At 35.9% G+C, this 25892-nt stretch overlaps 1 protein-coding gene across 4 annotated transcripts in view; it reads left to right on the top strand.

Moving 5' to 3' along the window:
• Positions 1-25892, top strand: part of GALNT13 (polypeptide N-acetylgalactosaminyltransferase 13) — a 557828-nt gene that overhangs the window by 464347 nt on the left and 67589 nt on the right. The window lies entirely within an intron of this gene.

The raw sequence follows: 25892 nt of genomic DNA, 5'->3' as shown, positions 1-25892 counted from the left end.
TAGTAAAGAGGGAGAAATTGATGATTCAGGGTAAGGTAAACAATAGCAAGAGGAAAGTCCTTGAGGAGGCCAGAGGGGACAGAAATTGTATAATTTCAACCATCTTATCTTCTGTTGGCAGGAGTAGACATTTTTATTTCCCACCACTGGAGGAATACATTTTGCCCAATTTGTGGCTATAGTCTGATCCTGAGTGGGGAAAAGGTATGAAACAAGTCCTTAGTTTAAAAAAAAAAAAATGCTTTCCCCGAAACAATTTTAAAGGCTGTCTCTAATTTTTAATTTCTTTTAAAAAAAATCATTTTGAAAAGACAGTCCTCATACATGTTAGTGCTTTAGTTAAATATTAATTTTCCATAGAAACATTAGTCTTTTGGGGTCATTATGATCAACATGTAGAAATACTCATCTATCCCATATTTAGCTAATTAGGAATGAACAGTTTATTCAATACAGAGCTTTTCAAAGTTTAAGAGCACAAGCCTAAGACCTTATACCTCACCCAGACACATGCATAAACAAAATGAAAAGCCATTACCTAAAATCAAATTTGATAAGTATTATAACGTATTAGAAAAGAAGAGATGCTTTCATCAAAATTGGCAGATATAGAAGGCTACTTTTTGGTGAATAGTCCAGACATCTTTGTGAAGATTCTAAAGCTTAATGGCTTTATAAAAAACAAATAAGCCTTTTTTTTTTCCAGTTTATAAGAAAATTACTTGGATTTATACAAAACGGATGGTTTAATTCAAAACTTCCAAGAGTCATGAAATTGAGTGAGGCTTTATTGTCACACTAACTTGAAGCTTGTTTAGTTAGAGAGGAGAATAGAATTTGCTCAGACTAATAATCCTAAAGGTCTCAAGATCTTAGGGTGTGGAAGAATTCACTATTTCCTCTGCTTTGCTGATATATTTGTGTGGTTGTACATTTTTCCTAGTTACTAGAAGCAATAGAAAACAGATTTTTGGTCTCTGAAGCCCTATTAGGAAAGAGGTTATTACAAAATTCATGCAGATATTTATGCACAAATGCATTTATCACACTGTCATTTGTAATATTGTTCAGGGATAAGATCTGACAACAGTAGGGACCTGAGTAACTAAATAATGGTACATTTAATAGATTATCATGCAGCCATTCAAATATTTACAAAGTGTTTTTTATTAGGAAATTGCTTAGGAAACAAAGTGAAATAAAAATGCAAAATACAGTAGGTTTTCAGCTAGATGAAAAAATACATAGATGATAAATACTAAAAGGAAATGTCATAAAATGTTTCTTTTGCTCATTTCTGGGTAGTGGGATTATATGTGATTATTACTTTATTCTTCTTTTCTGTATATTTTCTGTATATCCTTCCTTTCCATATATTCCACTGAAACTTTCCATGATGACTATACACTTCCCCATGTTAAAAAAAAAAGTCATGACTTTTATAGGTGAACTCAAATCATGAAAATGTTATAAATAACCACACTTACTTTTTATTCCTTTTCAATATATGTTAAAATAAGTTAAAAGGTGGATTCCATCTTTCATATAAACATTAATATATGTCTAAAAATATTTTAGAACTTTTTTTAAGGACACTATTTCCAGGAACTAAGGTAAACTAAAATTGAATTTTGGTTTTATAAAGTCAAAACACTAATTTTAAAAAGTATTTTAAAACCAAAGTCAGAGTCATGAAAACATTATGAAAAATGAATACTGTGCAAAAAGAATTCCTCAATTTATAATAACGCTTCACCACCTGTAATTTATTACCAGATGCTAATGCTGAGATCAAGACATCTGGCACAATATATGAGAAAGCATACTAATTAAAAAGGGAAAAGAACATTGAATTTAGCTGTTTTAGTAATCAAACTAAATACAGGAATGATATGACAAAATTGAAGTTGTATTATACGTAAGTTCTCACAATTTAAATTGAGACTTGAATCTGAAAAACACCAACATTTTTCTGTCCCTTTCTTCTTTGATTCTGTCTGTTCACGTCTCTATAATTCAAAGCCTTGAATGTAATTTAAGGGTCATTTAATACAGTGCCCCTCCCCAATTTACTAAGAAAAAAAGCAGTGTCTCAAAAGTCATATTCCATGTTGAAGTTCACAAAGATAATAAGAGATAGAACAGAGAGCTCCCTCAGTAGACATTTTTTCTTCAAAATCTTATATAAAAACCATACCTATTTTGTTTTTATTTTATTTATTGAAGTACAGTTGACTTACAATATTATATTAATTTCAGGTGTACAATGTAGTGATTTGATATTTTTTATAGACAACACACCATACAAAGTTGTTATAAAATATTGACTATATTACCTGTATGGTATATTACATCCTGTTACTTATTTATTTTATAACTGGTAGTTTTTACCTCTTAATCTCCTTCATTTATTTTGTGCCTCTCCCCACCTCTCTTCCCTTTGGTAACCACTAGTTTGTTCTCTGTATCTGTGAGTCTCTTTCTGTTTTATTATATTTTTTATTTGTTTTGTTTTTTAGATTCCATATGTAAGTGAAAACATATGGTATTTGCCTTTCTCTGTCTGACTTATTTCACTAGGCATAATACCCTTCAGTTCTATCCATGTTGTCACAAATGGCAAGATTTCATTCTTCTTTTATGGCTGAGTAGTATTCCATTGTGTATATATATCACATCTTCTTTATATATTCATCCATCAATGGGCAGTTAGGTTTCTGCCATATTGTGGCTATTGTAAATAATGCTGCTGCAATGAACATGGGGGTGCAGATACCTTTCCGAGTTAGTGTTTCATTTTCTTCAAGATAAATACCCAGAAGCGGAATTGCTGGATCACATGGTAGTTCTATTTTTAATTTTTTGAGGATCCTTCACACTGGTTTCCATAGTGGCTGCACCAATTTACATTCCCAGCAACAGTGTACTAGGGTTCAAGCTACAGTATTCTAAATAGTATCCTACAGGCACAAAAACAGACACAGACCGATGAAACAGAATAGAGAGTCCAGAAATAAACCTACCCACATGGTTGATTAATCTATATGAAAGGAGGCAAGAATATACAATGGGGAAAAGACAGTCTTTTCAATTAGTAATGTTGGGAAAACTGGACAGCTACATGTAAAAGAATGAAACTAGAACATTTTCTCATATCATATACATACATAAACTCAAAATGGATAAAAGACCTAAGTGTAAGACTTGAAACCATAAAACACCTAGGAGAAAACATAAGCAGTATGCTCTTTAACATCTGTCTTAGCGATATTTTTATGGTCTGTCTCCTCAGGCTAGGGCAACAAAAGCAAAAATGAACAAATGGGACCTAATTAAACTTAAAAGCTTTTGCACAGCAAAGGAAACCATAAACAAAACAAAAAGACAACCTACAGACTGGGAGAAAATATTTGCAAACAATGTGATGAACAAGGGCTTAACTTCCAAAGTATACAAACAGCTCATACAGCTCAATATCAAAAAAACAAACAACCCTATCAAAAAATGAGCAGAAGACCTAGATAGACATTTTTCCAAAGAAGACATACAGATGGCCAACAGGCACATGGAAAGGTATTCAACATCACTAATCAGGGAAATGCAAATCAAAACCACAATGAGATTCCACCTCACACCTGTCAGGAAGGCCATCAACGAAAAGACAGGAAATAACATACCTGCTTTTAAAATAAGCATCCTATGTTTCATTTTTTTTAATTTAATTTTTTAAAAATTGCTTTGTCTTACAAAATGGCTGAGTCAAAGACACAAAATCAGTTTTGATCACAGAGTGGTAACAGCAAATGCTTTTCCATCTTAAGTATGAATCTCACCTTGGCCTTTACAAGTGTGGCAGGAGTACTGCTTTGATGACTTTTAAGGATTTATAAATAGAGTGTGAGTAATAACAAAGATATTCAGAGCTCTTTGTGGTTTATGTGTAAGTTGCGTTGTTTGTTTAAGGCAGATTTCATACATCTGAGCGCCAGTTTTGGTCTCTTAAGTTGTGAGACGACAGTTGAGTTCAGATATGCTATAACTTCCCAAAGACTTTTGTGAGTTCTTCCTCCAGACTTGTCAGCTGAGACCGTTCACCAGTTATAACAAAGTATTATCTTTATTTCTGGCCTCCTCCCTTTTCCTCTTTCCTTCTTTCTTGGCTGTTGTGCAGTATAGAAATTGGGGCTCTGGGAGATGAAACCCTCCATTTTGCAAAATGGAACATTATTTCACTGTATTGCTATGAGCCCTTTAGATACATGGCGAAGCTCCAGTATTCAGTAAACAACATCCAAATAGTTTATCCAGATCTCTTCCTGCTAGAGAAAGGACACTTACATACTGTTAACCTAGGGACGTTGTTGTAGTTGTTGCTTTTCACATCTGAATTCAGTATATTGCCTTTTTGACCTTAAAAGTATACAGGAGATGGTTAAATGAGTTTTCAATGAGATGTGACCTGATGACCCTTGCTTAGTGCAAGGAAAAGTGATGAGCAGTTAGAAGCCATCACCAGAGATAAGGCTCTAAATTAAAGCTTAACTGTACACTTCAAAACTGAGCAATGAAAAGGGAGTGGGGGACCTAATACCTAACTGTGGTGCAGTTCAGTGGAAAGAGGGTGGTACTGATGTCAGGTATCCTGGCTGCCCTTGCAGAGGTTGCCACCATACATAATTGTTTCATTAGTTCGATTTATAAAAACATGGAAAAAACATTCAGTGACACATTTAGAATTAAAGAAAAGTGTGTTTTTTCTGTCAAAGTGTAAATTCCATATTGAGATTTGAACTGAAAAAATAAAAATACCCAGCTTAGAGTGTACATTGGAATGCCCCAAACCCAGACTCTTTAAACTACCCTGGTTTTTCATATCTTTAAAAGAGACAGAGAGCAATCTAATAGACTAATAGTGATTTAATTCATATAATGATTAAATCTGATCAGTTATTTAAAATGCAATCATTCATTCCCTGGACAGTCAAGTGTAACGATAATCTACAGATGTTCTCAGAGATAATGCTCAGGACTCTGGTAAGAAGGCAGAGGTGACCAGCCTAAGAAAGGCAGAAAGAGGCCATAAACAGGGACAAAGAGAAAACACCGTGTGGCCATGCCCACGAGCCTCACCCCTCAGAAGAAGCCTTTGCTCATCCCAGAAAGCCTAATTCAGAATGTCTTCCTCTGCTCATCTGAGGATTGCTCCAAAAGAACTCTAATGTAAGGAAACAGATGTAACCACTAGCCTAAGGAATGTTTCACTGAGAAAGGGCAACAAGAATGTGGACACTAATGCAGGAAGACAAGCAAAATTGCAGCCGCCAAGAGCCCGGCTTCAGGAGTCAACGATTTATTTATTCTTTCCTTTCTCGTTCAGCTCATAGGGGTCAGAACAACTTGACTTTGATAATGAAATTTTCAAACCACTTACAAAGCAGGTAAATTGTGGTCTTTCTGATATGGTCTCAGGAGAGCAAGTGCTTTTTTCCCAGCTATTTCCAGCTACCCTTTCAGCAGGAATAGGAAGTCCAACTGCATGCTTTGGAAGCAGTTTGAGTTTTAAAAGGAAAAGGCTTCCATCTACTGGATTCTTTGAGTAATAAAGAGTATGAGAGTCCACAGCAGATTTTCTTTTGGTGCTGGCCATGCATAACCTGGCATGTCCACTTAGAGGTTTCGTAGTTCTTTTAAATTGCATTTTATTTGAAGAATCTATCTGTTAATGAAAACATTCAGCTTTTACAAAATATAAACCCCACTTTATGTCACACAAAGGAGTCAAAAGAAATATATAACTTGCCTCTCTTTTCACTTGGAAAAAGTGATATGGAGCAGTAATATAATCAACAAAAGTTATATGTATTAAGAAAATTCATAATAAAAATAACCTTTCCTGCAATATCAAGATGATTGGAAAAAATGAGGCGTTTTATTTATACAGTCACTTCACTTTTCTTCATTTCTAAAAATTATCTTTTCGTGAACAAATCTCATCTTCATCACAGTGCCCCTACTTTGAGTTCAGCTAATGCTAGTTAATGACATACCATCTTGTTCAGATGTTGCATCACCCACTTAGATAATAGCAGGAATCTTTTGGGGACATACTTTGAAGTATACTAGAGGGTATATATACAGTTTAAGATAATTCATGTAATATTTCTTTTCTGTAATCTTTCACTGAGTCAGTACGAAGAGGTAAAGATCATTTTTTCCTCAGTAGAGTTGGATTCTTAAAAAGAATGTAAGAGTTTAGAGCTTTTATTTAAAACAAATTATGTAACAGAATGAAGATGTGGGTGCAGCATAACTTTTGGGTGTCTGGTCTTACTGAACTCTCATGAACTTGTAATCCTAATTTATGTCAAAATCATACTGAATATCTTTTACACTGAATAAAAATAAGCAAGAACTGGCAGATTAATGTCCATTTATAACTATGGCCATTATATGAAAAATTAGACAAAATTTTAAAACCATGACATTTTTTTTTACCTCAAACACATAGATATCGAAGACAGTATTATTTGTGGTTTTTCCATTGTCCCATGAGGCTAGATTGAAGAAATAAAGCAGAAATATCTTAGTATCTGTCTCCTGAGTTACAACAAATATCTAAGGATCCCCAGATGGGTTCTCTATGGCTTTAATTCCTTCCCTTCTAAAGTAGTGAATATAAATTTTATACCTAGAAAAGAATAAATCTTGGGAAAGTAGAATTCTGTTAGGGTTGCTATAGACTTCATTTTGAATACTGTTAGCACCAGAATCTGGAATATACTAGAATGTTAGGATTGACCCAGTCAAGATAGGACCTTAAGTGTACCTGCAGGATTTCCTAAAATAGTACTTTTGAAGACAGTGAAATGATTTGCTGAGAATAATAGGCAATGTAAATAGTTTGTTTACATATATTAGCTTGGTAAGTATATGTAACAGATATTAAATTATAAAATGATATAATAGTAGTTCCTCTTTAGTAAGGACCTATTCTACTCCTGTGGCTTCCTCTTTTTGAGTTTTCTGTGTTCTGTTGTCTTTTTTTGTGACCAACCTTTTCACATATCTGTGACTCATGTTGATTGACACTGGGAAGTTTTTTTTTTAAACTTTGTATTTTAATAAAGGTTAATTTTTAAAAATACAAAACCTATTGCTTTTTCATGTGTAAAAAGATCCATTGAAATATAATTTTTAAAAACCAAACATATATCTTATTTATATTAAGTCAAATATTTATATTAAACATGTGTTCCCAGACACCAAAATAATTTTTTTTAATTCTACTATACTAATAGACCTATCTCATGTATGTCTTTTTTTAAAATAAATTTATTTATTTATTTATTTTTGGCTGCTTTGGGTCTTTGTTACTGCACACAGGCTTTCTCTAGTTGTGGTGAGCAGGGGCTGCTCTTAATTGTAGTGCACAGGCTTCTCATTGCAGTGGCTTCTCTTGTTGTGGAGCACAGGCTCTAGGGTGCACAGGCTTCAGTAGTTGTGGCTCGTGGGCTCTACAGCGCAGGCTCAGTAGTTGTGGCACACGGGCTTAGTTGCTCCGCGGCACGTGGGATCTTCCCGGACCAGGGCTCGAACCTGTGTCCCCTGCGTTGGCAGGTGGATTCTTAACTACTGTTCCACCAATGAAGTCTCATCTCATGTATGTCTTAACTAATTTGTCCTTCTGTAGGTGTGTGGGTTTCATGAGTTTCTCACGAATGATATATGTGTATGCATATGTTAATACATGCATGTAAATGTACATGTTCATATGGGAGTGTGAGTGAACATGCTTATTAAGAAGAATTATTATTTTTTTACATCTTTATTGGAGTATAATTTCTTTACAATGTTGTGTTAGTTTCTGCTGTATAACAAAGTGAATCACCTATATGTATACATATGTCCCCATATCCCCTCCCTCTTGCGTCTCTCTCCCACCCTCCCTATCCCACCCCTCTAGGTGGTCACAAAGCACCGAGCTGATCTACCTGTGCTATGCAGCAGCTTCCCACTAGCTATCTGTTTTACATTTGGCAGTGTATATATGTCCATGCCACTCTCTCACTTTGTCCCAGCTTACCCTTCCCCCCCCCATGTCCTCAAGTCCATTCCCTACGTCTGCGTCTTTATTCCTGTCCTGCCCCTAGGTTCATCAGAACCTTTTTTTTTTTTTTTTTAGATTCCATATATATGTGTTAGCATACAGTATTTGTTTTTCTCTTTCTGACTTACTTCACTCTGTATGACAGACTCTAGGTCCATCCACCTCACTACAAATAACAGTTTCATTTCTTTTTATGGCTGAGTAATATTCCATTGTATATATGTGCCACATCTTTTTTATCCATTCATCTGTCTATGGACACTTAGGTTGCTTCCATGTCCTGGCTATTGTACATAGAGCTGCAGTGAACGTTGTGGTACATGACTCTTTTTTTTTTTTTTTTCCGCGGTACGCGGACCTCTCACTGCTGTGGCCTCTCCCGTTGCGGAGCACAGGCTCCGGATGCGCAGGCTCAGCGGCCATGGCTCACGGGCCCAGCTGCTCCGTGGCATGTGGGATCTTCCCGGACCGGGGCGGAAACCTGTGTCCCCTGCATCGGCAGGCGGACCCCCAACCACTGCGCCACCAGGGAAGCCCTGGGAAATTTTTTAATCTTATTTTTAAATCAGATGATTTCTTGTCATTTGTGAGAGAAAAGATTAGCCTTTGCACTTGGTCCACTAACAAAATCAATCCTAGACCTTCTAAATTTAACAATAAAGGAAAAATCACTCTGTAGCTTTAGTCTATGCATTAACCTTAAATTATTTAAAAGAGACTTTAAAAAGGAAATAAAATGAAGTTATACAGACATAGTTCCTCTGACTTAAAAGTAATAGTTCACTCACTCATTCACTTAACAAACATTCATTATTTAATATGTACCAGGCATTCTTCTAGGTCCTGAGGATGTAGAAGCACAAGAAACAGACAAAGGTATTATTTTTATGAGCCTACCTTGTAGCATGAAGACAGACAATAAATGAGATAAGTAAATAGTATGTGTGATTATGATAGTAGCTAAGGAAATTAGTGGATAATGAAAGGCGACTAAGCGGAATGGCCATGCCATTTTAGATAGGGTGGTCAAGAAAGGCCTCACGGAAAAACTTTAGTGATTTGACCATCCTGGCACCGTGGACTCCTGCTGGAATGAAGCTCAGGGGTCTCTAAGGACATGCCAGCCTTTTGAGGTGCATCCCACTTTAGCTGGGTTATTCTGACCTACCTCCCCATGACCAGGTTCCTATGACCCCCATCATCTGGGAGTACCCTTAAACCCAAGCAGACTACTCAAATTTCAGACCCCATGACCATTTCACCTCCAGTTTCCTGTCCAGGAAACTGACGCAGGGAACACCAATTCTCTGTAAGAGAATCCTATCCTTATATACCACACTTACATTCAACCCCCATTCAAGAAGCTCACAGGGATCATAGCAGGAGGTTGCTCTGCTATACTTGCTCAACGTTCAGATTAAAATTGATTATTTGTTCCAGATGTTACTGTGCCCTCCTGGCTGGCTACCTTACAAATGACCTGAAATGTGTTGCTTTGTGCCTCTTCTCTTGAGACAGTCTAGAAGTGTATTATAACTAATATGTTAGAGAGAATGTCTTCTTCATGAGCTTCCTTCTAATAAGAAAGCCTGAACTCTAGGAAAGTTACTTCAAAACAATTATTCAGCTTCTCTGTTGTAGGTGCCAAATGTAATGTAGTTTACACATGCATAAAAATTGCATTTCCTTTTTTCTGTGTTAAACAATGCAGAGGGCAGGTTGGTTGCAACAGTTTCGTGTATTACAAAGGCATGTATTTAAAGTCATGTATTACAACGTCAAAGAGTTTTTCTCTGATTAACCATAATTACTTTGTCTTACATAATTAGGAATCTTCTCTCTGCACTTAAAATTTGATAAACTGTGACTTAAAAAAAAATGTTAAATGCCCAGTCTCATGAAGATTCCTTGTTATGCTATGTAAAATGGAACCATAATAACAGCAATAATTTCAGAGAACCTGTGTGGCTGGAAATACATAATGTGTGCTTAATAGATGATACCTAGCTCTTTTAAGCAGAAAACAAAACTACATCAGCAGCACTTGTTTTCAAAACCACCTAAATTTTAGTCATTTGCCCATTTTGGCAGGACTGTTGAAAAATTTGTATTTGTGTATGCTAATAAAACATATGTCGTATTGGCTAAGGACTAACAGTATGTTCTAATAAAATAAACCCACCATCCAAAATGCTATGTAGCTTTTCCTCCTTTTTAAGAAAGCTTGAAATTGGATTTTATTAACAAGGTTTGATCAAATGTTCTTAATCTTTTGTTAGTGTTACTATTAACCATCTTTAAGAGTAGAGACCTTGGTTATGAAGCTATGAGTGAAAGTTAAAATATTGCTTTAGTGTAAATAATTTTAAAGGAATTCATCTTTGGTCTATTACCATTATCAGTATTCTCCCACATTTTCAGTTCCGTAGAAGGCCGTTGGATTCTCATGTTGTATATCTAGAAGAAACTTTTAATAATCACCTAGAAACTATTTAAATGTAAAAACATACTGATGTGTTAATAATTACTAAATATTACTTAATTACCTAATATTACATAAGTCCTATAGTGTCTGTATTCTGTAAATGTTGAAACAGCATTGGTTTATTGTCAAGCAGAAGTCTATAATTATACCATATAGTAAGTAACCATACAATTTTAATGTTCTTAAAAAATTGTGATGAATTTGCTAATACTGCCTTGCAGAGTATTTCTTAACTCAGTAAACACTGAACATTGGGAAGGAAAAAAATACAAGATTGAAGACTACCTAAAAAAGATGAAAGGGATTAAGATTGGTGAGCCCTGTGAAAGTATTAATAACTAATAACTATTATCTGAAGTAGCAAATTTCTTAATCCATGACTCAAATCACTGAAAATTGCTTTAAAATTTTTCCAAGCCAGCAGAAGGAATGCAATTATATTTAAAAAAATTCCCATTTGTATCTAAAAATTCAAAAAGTGGAATAAATAAGACTGTAATCTATTATTAGATTATGAAATACTTTACTGTAAAGTTTCTATAACTGAACAAAAGGCGTTTATAATTTTTTGACATAACAATAGTTAAAATATTCGAGCTCTCACTTTGTGCCAGGGTACTTTGTATACAGTATCTAATTTATTTTTTCACAATGATTCTATGAAGTAGTTACAGTTATTACCTCTATTGTACCTTATACAAGTAAAGTAGTTTATTCAGGGTCATATGGCTAGTATGTGGTGGGTCTGGAGTTCATAGTCAGGTGGATCATTCACACATGCAATACTGTAATTAGTCATCCAAGTTTCTGTTGCTCTAGTTTTCAGTCTAATCCTTTTTTTTTTTTTTTTTTGTGGTACATGAGCCTCTCATTGCTGCGGCCTCTCCCATTGCGGAGCTCAGGCTCCGGACACGCAGGCTCAGTGGCCATGGCTCCCGGGCCCAGCCGCTCTGCGGCACGCAGGATCCTCCCGGACTGGGGCACGAACCCGTGTCCCCTGCATCGGCAGGCAGACTCCCAACCACTGCGCCACCAGGGAAGCCCCAGCCTAATCCTTTTTAGACTCCAGTACGATATTTGAGAAAAATGGTGTTAGAATATCTTTCTTTATGTATACTTAAATGGATCATGTATTAATACATCCAGATGTTCAACTTTAAAAGACTTTTTAAATGTATATATTAAGAAGTAAATGATTATCTAAATAATTTCAAAATATTCTCCCCTAATTTTTTTTTAGTTTTTCGTAGTTTTCTAGGAAGTTTTTTTAAGATGATAAACAAAACATTTCAGATACAGTCTAAAATGACAGGAAAAGGCAATGGACTATCTATTGATGTGTAATAACTTACCACAAACCTAGTGGCTTAAAACCACACCCATTTTATTGTCTCACATGTCCTGTGGGTCAGGAGTCTGGGCAAGGCCTAATGGGGTCCTCTGCTTCAGGGCCTCTCACATGGCTGCAATCAACATCTCAGCCAGGGCTGCTGTTTCACTCAAAGCCCAACTGGGGAAGGATCTGCTTCCAAGTTCACATGATTGTTTTCAGAATTTAGCTCCTTGCAGATTGTCAAAGTGAGGGGTTCAGTTCCTTGCTGGTTTTGCCAGCAGTTTCATGCCTCTCCATTGAGAGAGTTGCACATTGCAGCTTACAACAAGGCAGCTTAATTCACCAAAGCCAATAAGGGAGACAGCAGCTTAATTCACCAAAGCCATCAAGGGAGACATCTTGCCAGCAAGATGTAAGTTACGATCTTAATGTAACGTCATCACCTTAGTGACATCCCCTCACCTTTGTCATATTCTCTTTGTTAAAAGCCAAGTCACAGGTTCTGCCCACACTCGAGGAAAAGGGACCACAACAGGGACCTGAATTCCAGAAAGTGGGGACAATCAGGGCCGTTTTAGAGTCTGTTTGTCACAGAAAATAATACAGAAATAAAGAATGATTAATCCTTGGTAATAGACAAAGAAAAATAACTTTTATTTCCCTAAATATTCCTAAAAAATAAAACCAGATGGCATTTTGTGTAAAGCCCATCCAATTCACTCTCCATCTCACCACAACCATAGTTGATTAACATTTCAGCTCAATGATCACTTCCCTGGAGAAGCCTTCCTGACCTCTCCTCCCTAACCACCAGCTAGGATCAGCTGCCTATTCTATGCTTTTATACTCTGAACATATCTCAGATACATTTGTAATTTTACATTTGGTAATTTTCATTTGTGTTGGTTATTTGATTAACTACTGACTAAGCCGTGAGGGAAGAAACTGTATGTAGTTTTTGTTCAACACTTTATTTCTATCACCCAGTACAGTATATAACACAGAGAGAGGAACAGTGAAAACATACTGTGTGAAGAAACACGTTAAAAGCACTGAACTGAAGTCGAGAGACCTAGGTTCCAATGCAAGCTCTTTCACTTATCAGCTGTGCTACTTCATGCAGGTCCAATTAGCTTTCTGAGCCTTAGGGGTTTTTTTTCATCTATGAAAGGTCAATTCTAACTCAGTTACAATTTTGATGCAATTTTGTGGTTTTATACAGCTCTTTATCAGTAAATATTTACTGCACTGAAATTTTTTCCCCAAGTTTTCAGTAACTACCTCCTTTATTTTCTGACCAATGATGTTGAGGTTTTAACCTATTTGCAACAAGCAAAATCAAGGGACAGGAGAAATAACGTGAGACACTTGAATCAACATTTGCAAGTTTATTTATATTTTAAGAAACTCTCCTGATTTCTTCAGAGTTTGTGCATTTGAATACCATAGCTATGGTATGATTCAAAATGCTTTCCTTTCCCTTAGACAAATCAAACCTTCACCAGAAAACAAAAAACTACATTATACACATGCTATTCCTTTCAAGATGTTGGCATCCTGCCTTCCCCTTCAGCTGCCCAACCCCCCAGAGGGTTTGTTGAATTAGATGGTAGCATAGACTTAGACCGGTGACATCCTAAGAACAATACGAAGCTCTAAAAAAAAGAAGAGAGGCATGTTAGAATTCTCTGTGTAATGGAGTACTAGACTCTAATGTAGAAGAATATTTTAGCATCACAATAGTACAGCTGACACACTTGGCCTGTTTTCATCATTACTGAACGTTGCCCTTACTTGGTAACTGCGGAGAAGTTCTCATGCCAAGCAATGTTAAGTGTGGTCTGTGAACTGTATCTTTTGTATGCAGTAAATAAACTTTGCTTTGCTTTCACTATCAAGTCTTTGACATGACTGGTGCTAGAAGAAGATAAATACTGCATGGGAAACCCAGGAACAATATGTTACTCTACCTTTCCTCCCAATCATAAGTCAAACTCATGCTTATTGAAATTTTTGTCATGGGTTGCTCCATAGTAAGAGTGCACAGTATCCCTGGGGTGACTAATGACTCTTCTGTGGCCTTTTTCAGCTCACTCACTTGTAGTAGTTCAGGACAGAAGGGGGAAATTTTGTTGTTGACAGTGGAGGTTGAGAATATTTTTATAATTTTTATTTCAAAACAGAAATCAATATGTTCTCTTAGAAGTTTTTTTTTCTTTTAATCTGAATTCCTACTGTTTTTAGTAGTGTTCTTCTTAACTGAAAAACCATGATTACGGAATCTGTGTTTTTCTTGTGTGGCGTATGTGTCAAAATCACCATAATGCACAAACGTAGGGAGGGGAAATGTAAAGTACAGAGATGTGTGGAGCTGCAGCTTCATTTTACTAGTACTTTGGGGTTAGAAAAATGCTTGGATTGAGACCTTAAATGATACCTATAGGAGTGCAATTCTGAGAAGTCTTGAAAGTGAGGTATGCTGTGCTTCCCACTGAAAAGGCATCAGGGCCAATGTTAAAGTTGTTGATTTCCCACTCCATCTGATATACAACAGAAGTGCACAGGCTCAGAGAATTACTAGCCTACTCTTCTGTGATGGGATGATGTGCCCCTTGAAGTCCATATCCACATTAAAACAATTATCCACATTAAAACAATAGCAAACATAAGAGGTAACATTTAGTAAACACTTACTATGTATCATGCACTGTTTAAGTGTTTTACTTGTTAACTCATTTAATAATCACAATAACATTCTAAGGACGATGCTATTATTATGCCCATCTAATAGAGGAAAAAACTGAGGCCCTATGAGGTTACATAAATTGCTCAATATCACACATCTAGTACATTGCAGAGCAGAATTCAAACCCAGGCAGTGAGAACCAGTATCTCTCTAAGTGAACTGGTGTGTTCTTGATCTCCTTTAATCATATCTCCACATATTCAGACTTATTTTCCTTTGCTGAATAAACAAATATTTAAAAGGTACAGAAGTCATTCCTGTTGAAATACACACACACACACACACACACACACACACACACACACACTGTAGGTTTACATTTTGTTAGCCTAAATGATGAAGAACTGACTATGTGTACTTACTGTTTCTTCTGTTTGAAACGTGCTCCACAATATAATCTCAGGTATTGCTTTAGTTTATAAAATGTAATAACCAATTCACACTAGTCTTTCTGGGCCATATTAGTTTTTTTTTTTTTTCCTAATAACTCACAATCCAAAAACATAATTAGATTTACTTATTGGCTTTGCAGACAAGGCTGACAAAATACAGACTAGGAAAATGCACTCAAATATTTAAAATTGTTAATGATGTTCTTTGTTAATGAAACCAGGCAATGCTCTGGAGCCAAATTTTGTATACAATTATTTCTCCCCCCACCCCGCCTCCCTCTCTCTCTCAACACTTTCAGTAAGTGTTAAGTAGTAATTCTAAGTCATGAAAGCAAATAGAGGCATATTTCTTAAATAGAGACATACTTCTCTCTTTTTTTTAAGTTTTATTGGAGTATAGTTGACTTACAATGTTGTGTTAGTTTCAGGTGTACAGCAAAGTGAATCAGTTATATATATACATATATCTACTCTATTTTTTTTTTTAGATTCTTTTCCCACATATGCCATTACAGAGTACTGAATAGAGTTCCCTGTGCTATACAGCAGGTTCTTAGTAGTTATCTATTTTGTATATAGTATTGTAATATGTCAATCCCAATCTCCCAGTTTATCCCTCCCCCTCCCCCTTATCCCCTGGTAACCGTAAGTTTGTTTTCTATATCTGTGACTCTACTTCTGTTTTATGAATAAGTTAATTTGTACCCTTTTTTTTAGATTCCACATATAAGCAATATCATATATGATATTTGTTTTTCTATGTCGTCTTCACTTAGTATGACAATCTCTTGGTCCAACCATGTTGCTGCAAATGGCATTTTCATTCGTTTTTATGGCTGAGTAATATTCCACTGTATATATGTATATGATGGACATTTAGGTTGCTTCCATGTCCTGGCTATTGTGCTGCAATGAATATTGGGGTGCATGTATCTTTTTGAATTATGGTTTTCTCTGGGTATATGCCCAGGAGTGGGATTGCTGGATCATACAGTAGTTCTATTTTTAGTTTTTTAAGGAACCTCCATACTGTTCTCCATAGTGGCTGTACCAATTTACATTTCCACCAACAGTGTAGGAGGGTTCCCAAGGCATACTTCTTACACACACATATATGGGAGAAAGTGAGAGAGAGAGAATGAGATGGAATGAAAAAGAGGGAAGAGAGAACATGTGCCAGAGATTAGTACAACTAATATTTAAAGAATAACTATTGGCACCAGGTACTGTTCTAGGAACTGAACATAAATGCACGCATCAATGAATATACGTGTTTGTATTTACTACCATTGTCTCGGTTTAATTAAAATCTTGCAATGGAAACTTGCTAATGAAAAAATTTGAAAAGCATATAGAATTTTTCCCCCAACAAAGGTTTTTCTCTAACAGGATCGATTTATGTCCTGTAAATGACTAATTTTTTGCTTAGACATAGAAAATACAGTAAAGCTATGTTTCTCAATACATTTTCAATGGAGTATTATTGTCAAAATTTTTCAGAAAGGACAATTAAATCTGGGAAATATTATTTTTGATATTCAAAATGCACTGTAACATAGTAAAGGTTATGAGAAGTCTTGTAGTAAAGATACTTATTTGACTTTAGCTCATTGTTTCTATTAAAATATGACCAGCTAATAAATGTTTAAATATATTTCATCTAATTTAAACTGTCATCAATTTAAAGATCACCATTTTCTTATTTGCTGCTGAGAAAAAGTCTCCACTTTAAGTATAATGTATCACTTCCTTTTCACTTAAAATTATTTTGTCCCTATTACGGGAACTCTTTCAGACATAAACTATTCAGATAGCTTTTTGATCATATGTCATTCTTGTACTACAAAGAATTTGTTTTAAATAAGCAAAATAAATTGGTAAAGCAACTTCTTCATATTTGGAGGCTGACCCTTTTGAATCACTTTTCAATGCAGATTTACTGGTGTGTATGTGTTTTCCATCCACTGTCATTCTCAGTACCATCAAGATGATTGATAATGTGGGCTTTCTTAAAACATTGTTATTCCTGGGATTTTCTTTAAAGTCCCTAAAACCATTCACGAAATTTTCATCTTAGCACTTTCTTGATCTTACCAGAAGTATCAAAGGAAAGTTTTTCAGACAATAATCAGGATGTATTTAAATGCCTATTGATTTAAATTTGCATTAATTAATTACTGAAACTGCAATTGGCTTGTTATTCTACAAAGAGGAAAACAAGTTTGCACGTGTTCAAGCAGCATCAGTTACAATACAGTGTGTTCTCCGCTCGAGCAATTGTAAGATGCCATTGATTATAAAATATATCACTACTTCAGAGAACATATAATAATATGTGTCACGAAACTGAAGAAACAGTTACTTCAGCATCCTGCAGAACGAGGAATGGATAGTACAAAATTCGTGAAGCATTTTATGGAAATATCTTGGTTGATCATTCAATTGCACACTGAAACTTTCTGGCTTGTATTTAATTGTCAAATCAGTAGAAAAACTCCCAATTATGTCATTACTGATCATTTATTTCTGTGAATTCAAGTTTGTCCTGGACCTTGGATCACATTGATCTGTTAGGACTGGAAGAATTTGCCAAGTGGATCCTATCCTTCAAGGAATGATAATTACCATGTTATGTACCACCATCCAGGGAAAGATATCTCTGTACAGGTTTTTCAAAGTTTCTCCAGTTTTTCGATGTTATTCTAGTAGAGTGGGCAAGAGCTTGGACTGTGATAAATGGATGTGAATGACTTCTAATCCTCCTCCTGATATTTTCTAAGTAAGCTTGAGCATGTTATTTAACCTTTTAAAGTTTCAATTCTTTCATCCTTAAAAATAATAATAGATAGGGATACTACAGAGATTTAATGAGAAAGTATGTATGAGAGTATCTATAGTGGACTTTAGGAAAAAACATGAAGTGAAAAAATTTAAGAATTATTTTACGTTTAAAGTAATTACTGATAGGTATGCACATACTGCCATTTTGTTAATTGTTTTCTGGTTATTTTTGTAGTTTTTTGTTCCTTTCTTCTTTTGCTCTCTTCCCTTGCGATTTGATGACTGTGTTTAGTGTTATGTTTGAATTCCTTTCTGTTTTGGGTATGTATCTATTCTAGGTTTTGGATTTGTGGTTAGTATGAAGTTCATATATAACAGCCTTTATATATAAACATTTTAAGTTGATGATCTCTTAAGTTTTAATGCATTTTAAGAACCTGCATTTTTACTCCCCCTTCATGTTTGTTATTGACATATTTTACATTTTTTTGTTTCATGTATCCTTTAATTACTTATTGTGGATATAGATATTACTACTTTTGTCTTTTAACCTTCCTACTAGTTTTATAAGTGGTTGATTTACTGTGTGCTTGCCTTTACCAATGAGATTTTTCCTTTTGTAATTTTCATATTTCTAGTTCTGGTCTTCGCTTAAGCTTTTGCTTGTCTGTAAAACTCTTTATCTCTCCTTCACGTCGAATGATAGCCTTTCCAGGTAAAATATTCTTTATTGCAGGTGTTTTCCTTTCATCACTTTGGATATAGTGTGCCACTCCCTTCTAGCCTGCAATGTTTCTGCTAAAGTCAACTGATAGCCTTTATGGGAGTTTCCTTTAAAAATGTTACTAGTTGCTTTTCTCATGCTGCTTTTAAGATGCTCTCTTTATCTCTAATTTTTGCCATTTTAATTATAAATTGTCTTGCTGTGGACCTCTTTGGGTTCATCTTGTTTGGGACTCTCTCTGCTTCCTGGATCTAGATGTCTGTTTCCCAAGTTAGGGAAGTTTTCTGCTATTACTTCTTCAGATAAGTTCCCTTACCCTTTCTCCTATTGGGACTCCTATTATGCAAAGGTTAGTATACTTGATGTTTTCACAGAGGTGTCGTTAAACTATCAGCATTTAAAACTTTTTTTATTTCTCTGTTCAGCTTCCGTGATTTCTACTACTCTTTCAGTCCACAGACTGTATCCTCTGTGTCATCTCTGTACTGTTGATTCCTTCAAGTGTATTTTTTTATTTCAGTTACTGTACTCTTCAGCTCATTTTGAGTCTTTATATTTTTTAACTTTGTTAAAATTCTAAGTTCATCTGTTCTTTTCCCAAGTTTGTTGAACATTTTACGGTTATTACCTTTAAGCCTTTGTCAGGTAGGCTATTTATCTTCACTTCATTTCGCTTTTTTCTATGGTTTTATCTTGTTCCTTCGTTTGGAACATATTCCTCTCTAGCCTCATCTTGCCTAACTTTCTGTGTTTATTTCTATGTATTAGGGATGCTATGTCTTCCAGTGTTTAAAATGTGGCCTTATTTAGGTGACTTCCTATGGGGCCCAGCAGCACACTCCCCTCTGATCACTAGAGCTCTGTGTTCTTTATGCTCTATGTGGGCAGCATGTTGCCTTCTGCTGTGGCAGAGCCGACTACTGTTGGCTTGACGATAGGCAGGGCTGGTCCCTAGCCAGGTTGATTGCCAGGCCTTGCCTGGTGTTGTGGCTGCTGGCCCCCTAGTGAGCAGGATTGGGTCCTGGAGTGGCTGGCTGCACAGCCCAGTGGGGTGCAGGGCTGGTTTCTGCCTGCTGGTGGGCAGGGCCAGGTCTTAGAGTGAGTGGTTGATGACCAGGGATGCCAGGGTTGGTGCTAGCCCACTGATGGTCCAGGCTGGGTCCCAGCATGGCTGACTCTGGGGCCCGGGGGTCATGGGACTGGTGCTGGCCTGCTGGTATGCATGGCCCAGTCACCACTCAGCTATCTGCATACCTTGGGGAATTGGGGCTGTTGCTGGCCCCTGGCACTTACAGGGTAGAGGGAGGATTTCAAAATGTCACTTGCCAGCAATAATATTATAGGAGTAAAATGAGCCCCCCCAAAATGGCTGCCTCCAGTGGCCAACTCCTTTTTCATCCCCAGAAGGAGGCCCAGTTGTCTCCTGCCTTTCCAAGATCAGCAACTGGGTCTAACCCAGGCTCCTTTCACACTACCCTCTCTGGGCTTTGATTTGGATTGTATGAGATTCTGCATGAGCCCTTTAACAGTGAAATCTGTTTCCTATAGCCTTCCCACTCTCCTGAACATAAGCCCTGCTGGTCTTCAAAGCCAGACATTCTAGGGGCTCATCTTCCTGGTGCAGGAACCCTGGGCTAGGTGGCTCAATATGGGGCTCAGACCCCTCATTCCTTGTAGAGAACCTGTATAATTGTGATATCCCTCCCATTAGTGGGTTGCCAACCCTGAAGTTTTGGGTTCTGACTATACTGTGTCTCCATCATTCCTACTAATCTTACTGTGGTTCCTTTTTTTTTTTAAATTTTTATTTTATATCAGAGCATAGTTGATTAAGGATATTGTGTTAGTTTCAGGTGTACAGCAAAGTGATTCAGTGATACATATGTATGTATCTATTCTTTTTCAAATTATTTTCCCATTTAGGTTATTACAGAATATTGAGCAGAGTTCCCTGTGCTATAGAGTAGGTCCTTGTTGGTTATCTATTTTAAATATAGCAGTGTGTACATGTTAATCCCAAACTCTCAATCTATCCCTTCTCCCCACCCAGTAACCATGTTCGTTCTCTAAGTCTGTGACTCATATCATACTATGTGGTTCCTTCTTTATGTCTTCAGTTGGAATAAATCTTCTGGTCATTTGCATAGATAGTTATTATGCAAATAGTTATAATTTTGGTTTGTCTCTGGGAGGTGAGTTCAGGGTCTTCCTACTCCACTGTCTTTGTCACCTTCTGACCTGCCCACACTTTTGACTATAAAGATCAGATAAACTTAAATAAATTGAGAAGTTGTCTGATATTTGATTGTTCTATGTTCTGTTGCTCTCAGCAGAAGCTGTGATCTTTGTACAATTCATTATCTCATTTTTATTCTGTTAAAATAAAATTGAAGTAATAATAGTAAATGATAAATTTAACAGATAATCACTGTGTATTATTAGCTGGCATGGGTCATCAGCCTCTTAATATAGTTCTATCCAGTGACTTCCTAATGAACGGTTATGAGCCTGGGTAACTTACATGCAAATTAAGAATGGGTAAAAATTAAAATGGCAGTTTAAAAGAGTCTTTTTAAATTAAAAAAATATTCCAACTAATCTGCTAAACATCTGACACAATATAGTACTTAGATACTCTAGAATACAGTAATCCCTAGTTGGCTTAAAAATGATCTATCTTTTTATTACACTTGAGAAGAAAGAAATGTAGATCCTTATTCAAAAAGCTTTTGATGACAAGTTTTCAAAGAAAATAACAGAATAAGGATTTTCTTTTTATAAGGAATTTTGAAAATATCAAAAAATTCTTAGCTGAAACTATACGTATCTATAATAAGCAAGTATATTGTTAATATATCATTGTATCTATAAGTATATTAATATATCATTGTACATAAAAACTTTGTACAGTTTTAACTTTTGTGCTTAAGGAAAAAGATTTTTTAATGTTTTTTTCTTTTTTAGTAGCAAAGGGAATGTACTGTTTTTATTTTTCAGTTATTTTTGTTCCAGATATTTTCATTCTACTCAGTTATGACAGTGTAATAAAAGTTCTTTATATTTTATTTACACTTCCCATATTTTATACAGACATAATTATTTCCATACAGCAATTATATTTTGTCAATTAGGTATACCATTGATTTACTTAAGAATTCTCTTATTGAAGGAAATTATTTCCCATTTTCTCCACTTTAAGCTATGCTGCAATATGTATTCTTATGCACAAAACTCTAAACTTTAATCTATAATCAGGCTATTCTGTCATCAGGTACTTTGATTATAGGTAACCAGAACTATTAGGCTTATTAGGTATCTACTTGGGAAGAACTTAACTGAGATTATTATGACCTTCTATCTATTATCTATTTAAAGAATTAAAGCGTAATTGTTCTATGTATCTAAATTCAATACTATCATGAAATAGATTTTAAAATGATGAATGAAAGGTTATTAAATAAAATATAACTGCCCATAAATGTTATCATTTACCTATTAATAAAACCTGCAAATGTAGAGTTACTTAAAATACTTTTTATTCTAATTCATCATGAAACTCGGTCAGAGCTTCTCCAGCATTTGTTCAAGTCCCATTGAAAGACTTACCTTAAAAACTTGCAACTCTTGTAAGTTGCCTTTGAAAAAAATCATAATTCATTGATTCCTTCTATTGCAACCTTCTTCCCTCACCCTATTCTATTTTTGTCATAGCACGTATCACCTTCTAATGTATTACTGTTTGCTTATGTTTCCTTACCCTAGAATGTAAACTCCATTGAGGAAGATACTTTTGTTCACTGATGTATCCCAAGTGCTTAGAAAACTGTGCCCTGTATATAGTTGGAACATGATAAATATCTGCTGACTTAATGTTGGCCTGGCTTATGCTCTCTATCTTTGCCTGCTTTTCTTTCCATCTGTTTATCTTACTCCTGTATTGGCTTCACTGTCTTAGGCATTCTCTGTATGGTAGCCTCAGCAGCTCCAGGCTTTAATCATCTTTACAGCTAGCAATTCCAGAAGAAACAGAGCTTCAACTTCCTAACAGTCCTAGAAAGTTGTCAGAGTATACTTTTATTAGCCTAGATAGTTCACATGCCCATTCCTGAGCCAATCATTATGATGGGCTGTTGAGTAAGGCTGAGAAATGGACTGCTTTGATTGTCTTGGGTGTTATTCAGAATTTGGCCTGCTGCAAGAGCAGCATCCCCTGGGAACTTGTTAGGTATCCGGACTCTCAGGCCTACCTCTAGACCACCTGAATCAGAATGTGAATTTCAGCAAGATTCATTGGTGATAATGCCTTTATTCTATCATCCCAGTGGAGCTGGAAAGGCAGGAAGGGGAACGCGGTCACCAAGACACACAAAGTGAAAGTGGGGCTGTGATGGTTGCCCAAAGAAAACCTGAATGCTCTTACCAAAATGCAGAATGGATGTTGGGCAGACAAAAACAACAGGTGTCCATTAAAATACATAATATGTATTCAGTAATTATTATATACCACGCACTGTACTATGCCTTTTTCAGATATTATTTAGTATTCACACCATCGTACAAGATATCATCAGACAGAATACCTTAGGCTTCAAGAGATTAAGTAATTTGTCCAAAGTTTTCGTTGGGGAGGCAATGAGAGAATTAACCTGTGATATGATATCAAGTACTAGCAAGTGTGCTGGAGAACAATTAAGCAGGATAGAGGGATAGAGCATTACCGGGATGATAGGAAGGGTGATCAATTTAGATAGGAAGGTCAGGGTGAGCCTGAGGAAGTAAAGTTTGAGCAGAGATTTGGACAAAGTGTAGGACAACTCAGGACCTAAGTTCCAGGGTAATACCTTTCCAGACAGGGGGGAAAAAGAGGGAGAAATAGAAAGCCAGTGTTGCTACAATGAAGTGAATACAGGTGATTAATTCAGAGAGATAACCAAGAGTCATTTCATGAAGAAGCTTTGGCCATGACTAGGATATTGTCAATTATTTTTAGCACAATGGAAAACTACTGGAAGCTCTGGAGCAGAGGAGCACATGATTTTATTTATATTTCAAATATATTGCCTAGGGAGCAAGCAATAGTAAATAAAGGATAGATGGAGAAATGTCAGGTGTCAGGAGGACGAGTGAAGAGGCTACGGCAATGCTAGTCTAGGCAAGAGATGAGAGAGAGTGGGACCAGGATGGTAATGGGGATGGTAGAGGGGCTGGGGATATACAGATAGTCCCTGACTCATGATGATTCAACTTAATTTTTTGACTCTACTATGGCATGAAAGCAATATGTATTCAGTAGAAACTGTACTTCTCAAATTTCAGTTTTTGATATTTTTCCTGGCTAGCAACATGCAGTGTGATGCTCTCTTGAGAAGCTAGGCAGTCCCAGCTCCCAGTCAGCGTGCAATCAGGAGGGTGAACAACTGATATACTTAAAACCATTTCGTATCTACTCAATCATTTCTGTTTTTCACTTTCAGCTATTCTGTATCCATTCAATCATTCTGTTCTTCACTTTCAGTACAATATTCAATAAAGTACATGAGATATTGAATAATTTTTTATAAAATTGGATTAATGTTAGATGATTTTGCCCACTTGCAGGCTAATGTAAGTGTTCCGAGCACATTTAAGGTAGGCTCAGCTCAGCTATAATGTTTGGTAGGTTAGGTGTATTGAGTGCATTTTGGACTTACGATATTTTCAACTTATGATAGGTTTTTCAGGATGTAACCCCATAGTAAGTAGAAAGATCCATATTGTGAATTGCTAATGAATTGAATGTGTCTGTGAGATAAAAGGAATACTCCCTTGTTTTTGCCTTGAGAAAATGGGTGGATATTTGTGCTACTTACTGAAATGTAGAACCTTGAAGATGGATCATGTGGGAAATCAAGAGGACCTTGTTGGACATGTCAAATTTGAGGCGCCTATTAGAAATCCCAGTAAAATTGCTGAGTAAACAATGGGATAAACTACTTCAGAGAGGTTTGGGTTGGCAATAAAGAGTTTGGGAAACAAGTGAGATAGTATTTTAAGCGATGGAAATGAATAATCTAATTCAGATTCTATTTCATAGTCACTCATTGACACAAACTAACAAAGGTCTCACCATCTTGTAGCTGCACATACAGGAGTATGAGTAGCAGAGGAAAAGAGAGCTGATGGGTCTCAAACAAGTCCTTCTATTCTTACAACCAGAGGGACATTGGTCAGAACCAGTCAGATGTTCTTGCCTAACTGCAGCGTTCTGAGAAATGTGGAGGAATTGATGAATGTTTGGTGAGCACTTCTGTGTCTTACATAATATTGAATATCTTACCTCTAAGTAGGAAAATATCCATACAGAGGGGAAAAGGAATGCTTACCAAAATATTAAGTCCACAGTATTTCTGTGCATTTCTAATGGTAATAAGCTCAATAAGCTCTATCATTCTCCACCAACCACCCTTTGAAAAATCTGATGTGGGCAGTTAACATTTTCTCTTATCTCATGTAAAATATATGCAAATGAACCTTTAAACTTTCTTCCAATCAGGAAAGTGCTCATAAAAGCCTCCTAGGAAACAATTCTGGAGCCAGGAATACTAAATCTTAACATGATGAAAAGGGAGCATACTGATATATAAATAAGACACTTTGATTAAATTTGCCCACCTTGAAAATGAAACCAGAACCGTAAAACTAACTGTTGAACTAAGTCCTTTGAAGCAGCAGTGCCTTTTTTTTCTGGGTCCAATAGCATCTTTTTATAAGATTTTCAAGACTGTATGTGTAGCTTTTAACACAAAGAGAAATTCTTTTCGTGATCTATTTTGTAAATGTTTTTGAACCTCTTCTTTTGAAAGCTGCACTCCAGATTGGAAGTTCTGGATAGAATTATTTTGAAAGAAAGTATTTATCTGTCTAAAAAGCACAAAGATCACATTGCTTTCATCCAAACACTAGCTAGAAAAATCAGTATTTTATTTTAGAAGGAAATACTTTGGCTGCTTAAGCACAGCAGAATGCTTTCTAACAACAGTCAGACATTTAATTTTGAGAAAACAAAAATTCTGAAAGAAACAGGGGTGGTGGGGGATGGGAAGGACTGGCAGGTGATTGAGCTTCAAGTATCACCTCATTTGAAAATAGTGACCCAAATAATGGTATTAGTTACAGACATTTCAATTTCCTAAACAGTTGTTCCTTTCTTACAAAATGACTAATTGGCTTTGCTGTTTGGTTGGGATAGAATATACTAAATACTGGCCCATTTTCTTCCTGTGCCAAAGTCTGGTTGCTTACTAGTCTTAAACATGTTAAACAGAGACCTTTTCAAAATAAGAAA

Source organism: Delphinus delphis, chromosome 7, assembly GCF_949987515.2.
Source record: "Delphinus delphis chromosome 7, mDelDel1.2, whole genome shotgun sequence".
NCBI classification, from domain to species: Eukaryota; Metazoa; Chordata; class Mammalia; order Artiodactyla; family Delphinidae; genus Delphinus; species Delphinus delphis.
The sequence above is the reverse complement of the archived record's forward strand: the minus strand, read 5'-3'. Positions and strand labels throughout refer to the sequence as shown.